This window comes from Myxocyprinus asiaticus, chromosome 17 (genome assembly GCF_019703515.2).
Source record: "Myxocyprinus asiaticus isolate MX2 ecotype Aquarium Trade chromosome 17, UBuf_Myxa_2, whole genome shotgun sequence".
Lineage (NCBI taxonomy): Eukaryota > Metazoa > Chordata > Actinopteri > Cypriniformes > Catostomidae > Myxocyprinus > Myxocyprinus asiaticus.
In genome coordinates this window covers 311,468-319,232 of record NC_059360.1, presented here as the reverse complement: position 1 = coordinate 319,232, position 7,765 = coordinate 311,468, and positions in this window count along the sequence as shown.

Genomic DNA, 7,765 nt, shown 5'->3' with positions numbered 1-7,765 from the left:
TGGGTTGCCGGCTGCGTGAGGAGAGTGAGTAGCCTATCCAGATGCACCACCGGCTTCTCAGTAGTCAGCGCCGTTCTATCAGTGAGTGACTCAATAGCTGCTCTCAATAGCTGAGTGGCTTCCCTCGGCAAGTCATTAGTCTTATTTTTGAACCATTTGGCACGCCATACACAAACACACAGACAGACCGACACATACACATAGATACAGACACAGACACATACATACACACACACATAGACACACACACACACAGACACACACACACACACACACACACACACACACACACAGACAGATACACACACACAGACACACACTCAGACACAGACACACACACACACACACACACATAGATACACACACACACACTCAGACACACACATAGATACACACAGACACAGAGAGAAACACACACACAGACAGACACACACAGACAGATACACACACACTCAGACACACACACATAGATATACACAGACAGAAACAGACACACACAGACAGACACACTCACACACAGACACACACACACACACAGATACACACACACACACACACACTCAGAAAAACACAGACAGACTGACACACACACATAGATACAGACACAGACACATACATACACACACAGACACACACACATAGATACACACACACAGACACATACACACACACAGACACACACAGACAGATACACACACACTCAGACACACACACATAGATATACACAGACAGACACACTCACACACAGACACACACACACACATAGATACACACACACTCAGACACACACATAGATACACACAGACACAGAGAGAAACACACACACAGACAGACAGACAGACAGACACACACACACACACACACACACACACACTCAGAAAAACACAGACAGACCGACACACACACACATAGATACACACACAGACACACACATAGAAACACACTCACGCACTCACTCACGCACACACACACACACACACAGACATACATAGATACAGTCACTCACACAGACAGACACACACACTCAGACACACACACACACACACACACACACACACACACACACACACTCAGACACACACACACACACTCACGCATTCACACAGACTCACATAGACAGACAGACACACACACACACATAGATACAGACAGACACACATATTGACACACACACAGACACACACCGACACAAAGTTACACACAGACACACACACACACAGAGACACACACACACATAGATACACACACACACACACAGACAGACAGAAACACACAGACATAGACAAACACAAAGAGACACACACACACACACACATAGATACAAACATACACAGGCACACACACATAGATACACACTCAGACACACAGAGATGAACACACACACAGACAAACACACACACACAGAAACACACACACACAGATATACACGCACACATAGATACACACACACACACACACACACAGAAACTCACACACAAATAGAGACACAGTGAGATTATCCATTCACATTAACATTTGACATATTGGTATAATAGAAAAAATAAATAGTGTTTCAAAAATAAGATTATACAGACCACATTCCCCATTACACGTGCACGACAGCGCCAACCGGTGTCAATCTCTCTAAACTCAAAGGGTCCATGTACACATACGAGAGCCCCCGCGACAACTTTGCCATCGGATTGCTCATGTCCGGTGCTTCTGCACATATTTTGTAAGGTAAAATTACATAACAGAAAATACTTTGTAAAATAAACCCCAGCCAATAGGCAGAATAAACACAAAGAGCACATAGATTGATTCACAGAACTGACTCGAAGGTGTGATCCTCCACAAAACAAATTCCAGCTGATATAAAGCTGTTCAGTTTCCTCGGACAGAGAGACAAGTGTTCAGTGAATCAGTTGTTATGAGTTCGGCAGATGACGTAATCATTCTAATGTCCCTTAAAAATATTCCACAAAAACAAACTCAGGAGGCATAAGCACAAAAAACGAACAGATTCAACCAAACTGTCCCGAAGGTGTGTTATTCAACAAAACAAGCTCCAGCCGCTATGCGGAACCAGCACAAAAAAACAGAACAGGCGCCCCGGTTTCTCGAATGGTCAGGTGTGTATTGAGCGAGTCAAATTCACTTGGAGGCTGCATAAAAAAATACGCCATGACTTACTCAGTCCGTCAGCTTTATAAAAGACATCCTTTGTGTAGATATGAAGATATTTTGCATTCGTTCTTAGTATCCATTCTCAATCTGGCCGGGAACTTCAGTGTAAAAGCAATCATCCGTCCATGCAAAAGTTTCTTGAAGGAGTCATTCCACAAAACAAACTCCAGCCTCTAGACGGAGCTAGCGCAAAAAGAAACAAAAATGGCGCCCAGCTTCCTCGGACAGCCAGAGTAAGTACAGCGAGTTAATCCACTCTGGAACTACATGAAAAACCCCAAATGGCTTACTCACCCATTGTTTTTATAAAAGACAGTGCTTGCTTTTGAAACATCAGTGCAAAAGCGATCTTCCGTTGATGTAAGAGTTTCTTACATTCCTTGAACTGATCGCGTTTCTCTCTTGTCGAATTCGTAAAGTCCGGGAACCAGAAAATATTGTGATTCTTCCAAGAAAGCTTTCCTTTGCTCCTCGCCTCACACAACACGAGATCTTTATCGGATGATCTCAGAAATTTGGCCAGAATTGATCGGGGCCTGTCTCCCTCAACAGATCTGCGAGCCGGGACTCTGTGAGCTCACTAGATTTCCAGTTTATGGCCTGTTATGTCGAGCAGACTCGGGAAGAGCTCGTCCAGGAATTTCACCATATCTCTGCCTTCTTCATGCTCAGGAATGCCAACAATTCGTATATTGTTCCTTCGATTCCTATTTTCGAGATCTTCCAATTTTTCCAAAATGGATTCCAAATCTGTTTTTGATGTGGGCGGATTAGTGGATAATTCCCTTTCCGATGATTCCAGATAATCAATCCGTCTCTCAACTTCTGCCACTCTTGTGACCAACTCAGAGAATTTTGTTTCAGTCGCCGTAATCGATCGACGTATTACAGCGAGATCCTCCAAGTCAGCAACAACCTTCATCAGCATCATGTTGGACAGTTGATGCTGGATTTCTTCTCCCGACGTGCCATCCAAATCGAGTTCCCGGTCCGCAGGCCCGCCAGAGGTTTCAGCTGGAGCACGTAAGTGTCTTTTAATGTATCCAGAGTCTGAGGATTTTGACTTCTTTGCCATGTTTACCTCAAAGAGCAAGTATGTAACTGGGTGTATCAAATCTCACTGAATTAAACATGAAAATAATTTGAAAAAGTAACAAAGTGCGCAGAACCAGTCGCTCACACGTCTGCTTCTTGCATGGCGTCACGTGACCCCAAATTTCAAGAATGTTCACGTGTGTGCTGAGTGACTCCAGCCAGGTCTCCTAAGCAACCAAATTGGCCCGGTTGCTAGGGAGGGTAGAGTCACATGGGGTAACCTCCTTGTGGTCGCGATTATTGGGCATTCCAAATTGGGAGAAAAGGGGATAAAAAAAATAAAAAATACAATAAAATACAAATAAATAAAAGAATCTTCACGCTGCTCTTCAGTTCATAGTGACCACTATACAAGCACCATAACAGTACCATTAAATAATGACAGCAACAGTTGGACTTGGGAGAAATAGAAGATCTGATATTTGGGTCCATTTTCTCTATAATGAGGCTGAGAAAAAAAAATGGCTTGTTATATTGGAAAGGAAGCAATGTGGACACACAATATCTGGAAAGAATACAACAAACCTCAAGCGGCATATGAAGGCTAACCGCAAAGAAATTGAGGAAGGTTAATGTCTTGGTGGTAACATTAGGTTGCTATATTAAGAACTCATTAAGCTAATAGGCGATCAAATTGTTGTGAAGGAGCTGAAAATGAGTGGCAAAGGTAACGTAGGATTGAGTATAGACCAATGACTTGTGGATTTTGGCATGTATTTGGTGACAATGCTGTGTTCATTTGTCCTTCATATTACCATTGAATATGTTATAAAAACTAATTGCCTACAAAAACATACCTCAAAAAAGGTGTCTGCAGTAATATGCCTGCATAACCTGCATAAAGTACTTACTTTGTGAGTATAATACCACCTAGTTTTGATTGTGTCGAGTCTTCTTTTTCCAGATACTTAGGGTTTGTGTTATTATGTTAAAATCATAGCAATGATTTACTTATAGTGCAACACTTGGATTTCTTGATGTTGCATGTGTCTAAATGTGACTGAAATATGACTGAAACTAGACTAAAATACTTCTGGTTTTCTTTGTTACTATATATATATATATATATATATATATGAGTGTGTGTGTGTGTGTGTGTGTGTGTGTATGGGGGCTTATGTGAGACCACGGGGATGTTCCTTGGGGGTCGGGGTAGGGTTGTTGATTGGGGAGGGGTTGGGGTAGTAGTGGGAGTTAAATGTTGATTCATTGTATTTATGTTTTGTTTTTCTTTGTCATCTTTATGAATCAATAAAAATGTTAATTGAAAATAAAAAATGTGTAATGACTGGAAGTATACTAAACCAATATCTTCTAGAGTCTGCATTTACTGCATTTTTAACATTTTGAACAAACACAATTATGACACAATCACAGAAGTACAGAAAGGGTCTGGTGCTAAACTGTTTTTCCTCACAATGCCTGAAATAATCATTTTAACAGGAAGACTTGCATAACTTAAAATAATTTTAAGATTTTGGTATATAGCATTATTTATTGTACTGAATTAGCGCTGGAGAGCTGCCTGTGAGCTACCTTCCGGATGCTTGATCTGAATAAATACGCTAACCCTAACTAACCCTAAAAAAAAAAAAAAAAAGAAAGAAAGAAGGAAAAAAGAAGAAAAGAAAGAAATTACTAATATTGGTTACTAATAACTGGTTTAATAGTCACTTTGTTTATAATTGTTTAATCAGAAAAACTAACACAGCATATCCTTATTCAATGGATGGATACTATATTTATGAGGTCAACTGGAATATGGTTTGGCCTCTTTCCCATAAATGTATTGGGAAATAAAATTAGAGAGATGTATTTTAAAATATTACACAAATGCGATCCCTGGAATAGTATGCTTTCTATAAGTGTGTGTGTGTATATATATATAAATATATATATATATACTTTTTGTGACAAAGATGAGAGGATGAAACACCTTGTTTGTGAATGTGTTTGAGCAAATAGCCTCTCAACAAAATTTTGTATCTGACATATGTATTAATGGTTTTGATATAATTTTTTATTATAAGAACAAAAACTCAGAAATTCAATAAACATTGTCAATCTGTTTAATGGACAACGCCCCTAATTCAGACACCAACCACACTGCAGGGGGAGGTGTTTAGAGGAGCATTTAAATATGAGGACGCTCGAGACTACATGTAAAACATTAATTAATGTGACATTAAAATGTGTTATCAATTACTTCATGCCTCATTCTATGAGTAGAATTCACATGAGGTTAGTAAAAGAAGTTGTTTTAACCACTTGATGATTTAAAGTAAAAAATGTCAAGTCATTTTTATTTGTATAGCGCCTTTCACAACACACATGGTTTCAAAGCAGCTTTACAGAAGATCATGCATTAACAGAAGATAAAACTGTAAAATCTATAAAATCTTAGAGTCATCATTGTGTAGTTTGATTAAATATGATTGTGAATTGTGTTTAAAAATAAGTAATTAAATAATAATTATATTTAGAACCCCAGTGAGCAAGCCGAAGGCGACTGTGGCAAGGAACACAAAACTCCATAAGATGTTGGTTAATGGAGAAAAATAACCTTGGGAGAAACCAGACTCACTGTGGGGGCCAGTTTCCCTCTGGTTAAACAACATGAATATAATGCCAATATTACTTATGTATAGTGCAAGTCATGGTTTAAAATTATTAAACTAAGTGTTAAGGGTCAGTGTTTGAAACAAAGATTTTATATGAACTGTAAGATTAATGACTAATGTCTTTGACGTTCATCTTGGATTAACTGCAGAAGTTCACATAGATGCATTTTCCATTGTTAGTTAGCTGATGAAGGCTTTTGTTGGTAATTAATTTATTATCTATGTATTGGGAAAACAAGTATGTATCTGTATCAGATTTTTCCCCATGTGCTTTCAGTGTGAACTACCAGGTCAGATTTTATGTGATTTTTACATCAATATACACTACCGTTCAAAAGTTTAGGATCACTTACTCATTCTTTACTATATACAGGTGCATCTCAATAAATTAGAATGTCGTGGAAAAGTTCATTTATTTCAGTAATTCAACTCAAATTGTGAAACTCGTGTATTAAATAAATTCAATGCACACAGACTGAAGTAGTTTAAGTCTTTGGTTCTTTTAATTGTGATGATTTTGGCTCACATTTAACAAAAACCCACCAATTCACTATCTCAAAAAATTAGAATATGGTGACATGCCAATCAGCTAATCAACCCAAAACACCTGCAAAGGTTTCCTGAGCCTTCAAAATGGTCTCTCAGTTTGGTTCACTAGGCTACACAATCATGGGGAAGACTGCTGATCTGACAGTTGTCCAGAAGACAATCATTGACACCCTTCACAAGGAGGGTAAGCCACAAACATTCATTGCCAAAGAAGCTGGCTGTTCACAGAGTGCTGTATCCAAGCATGTTAACAGAAAGTTGAGTGGAAGGAAAAAGTGTGGAAGAAAAAGATGCACAACCAACCGAGAGAACCGCAGCCTTATGAGGATTGTCAAGCAAAATCGATTCAAGAATTTGGGTGAACTTCACAAGGAATGGACTGAGGCTGGGGTCAAGGCATCAAGAGCCACCACACACAGACATGTCAAGGAATTTGGCTACAGTTGTCGTATTCCTCTTGTTAAGCCACTCCTGAACCACAGACAACGTCAGAGGCGTCTTACCTGGGCTAAGGAGAAGAAGAACTGGACTGTTGCCCAGTGGTCCAAAGTCCTCTTTTCAGATGAGAGCAAGTTTTGTATTTCATTTGGAAACCAAGGTCCTAGAGTCTGGAGGAAGGGTGGAGAAGCTCATAGCCCAAGTTGCTTGAAGTCCAGTGTTAAATTTCCACAGTCTGTGATGATTTGGGGTGCAATGTCATCTGCTGGTGTTGGTCCATTGTGTTTTTTGAAAACCAAAGTCACTGCACCTGTTTACCAAGAAATTTTGGAGCACTTTATGCTTCCTTCTGCTGACCAGCTTTTTAAAGATGCTGATTTCATTTTCCAGCAGGATTTGGCACCTGCCCACACTGCCAAAAGCACCAAAAGTTAGTTAAATGACCATGGTGTTGGTGTGCTTGACTGGCCAGCAAACTCACCAGACCTGAACCCCATAGAGAATCTATGGGGTACTGTCAAGAGGAAAATGAGAAACAAGAGACCAAAAAATGCAGATGAGCTGAAGGCCACTGTCAAAGAAACCTGGGCTTCCATACCACCTCAGCAGTGCCACAAACTGATCACCTCCATGCCACGCTGAATTGAGGCAGTAATTAAAGCAAAAGGAGCCCCTACCAAGTATTGAGTACATATACAGTAAATGAACATACTTTCCAGAAGGCCAACAATTCACTAAAAATGTTTTTTTATTGGTCTTATGATATATTCTAATTTTTTGAGATAGTGAATTGGTGGGTTTTTGATAAATGTGAGCCAAAATCATCACAATTAAAAGAACCAAAGACTTAAACTACTTCAGTCTGTGTGCATTGAATTTATTTAATACACGAGTTT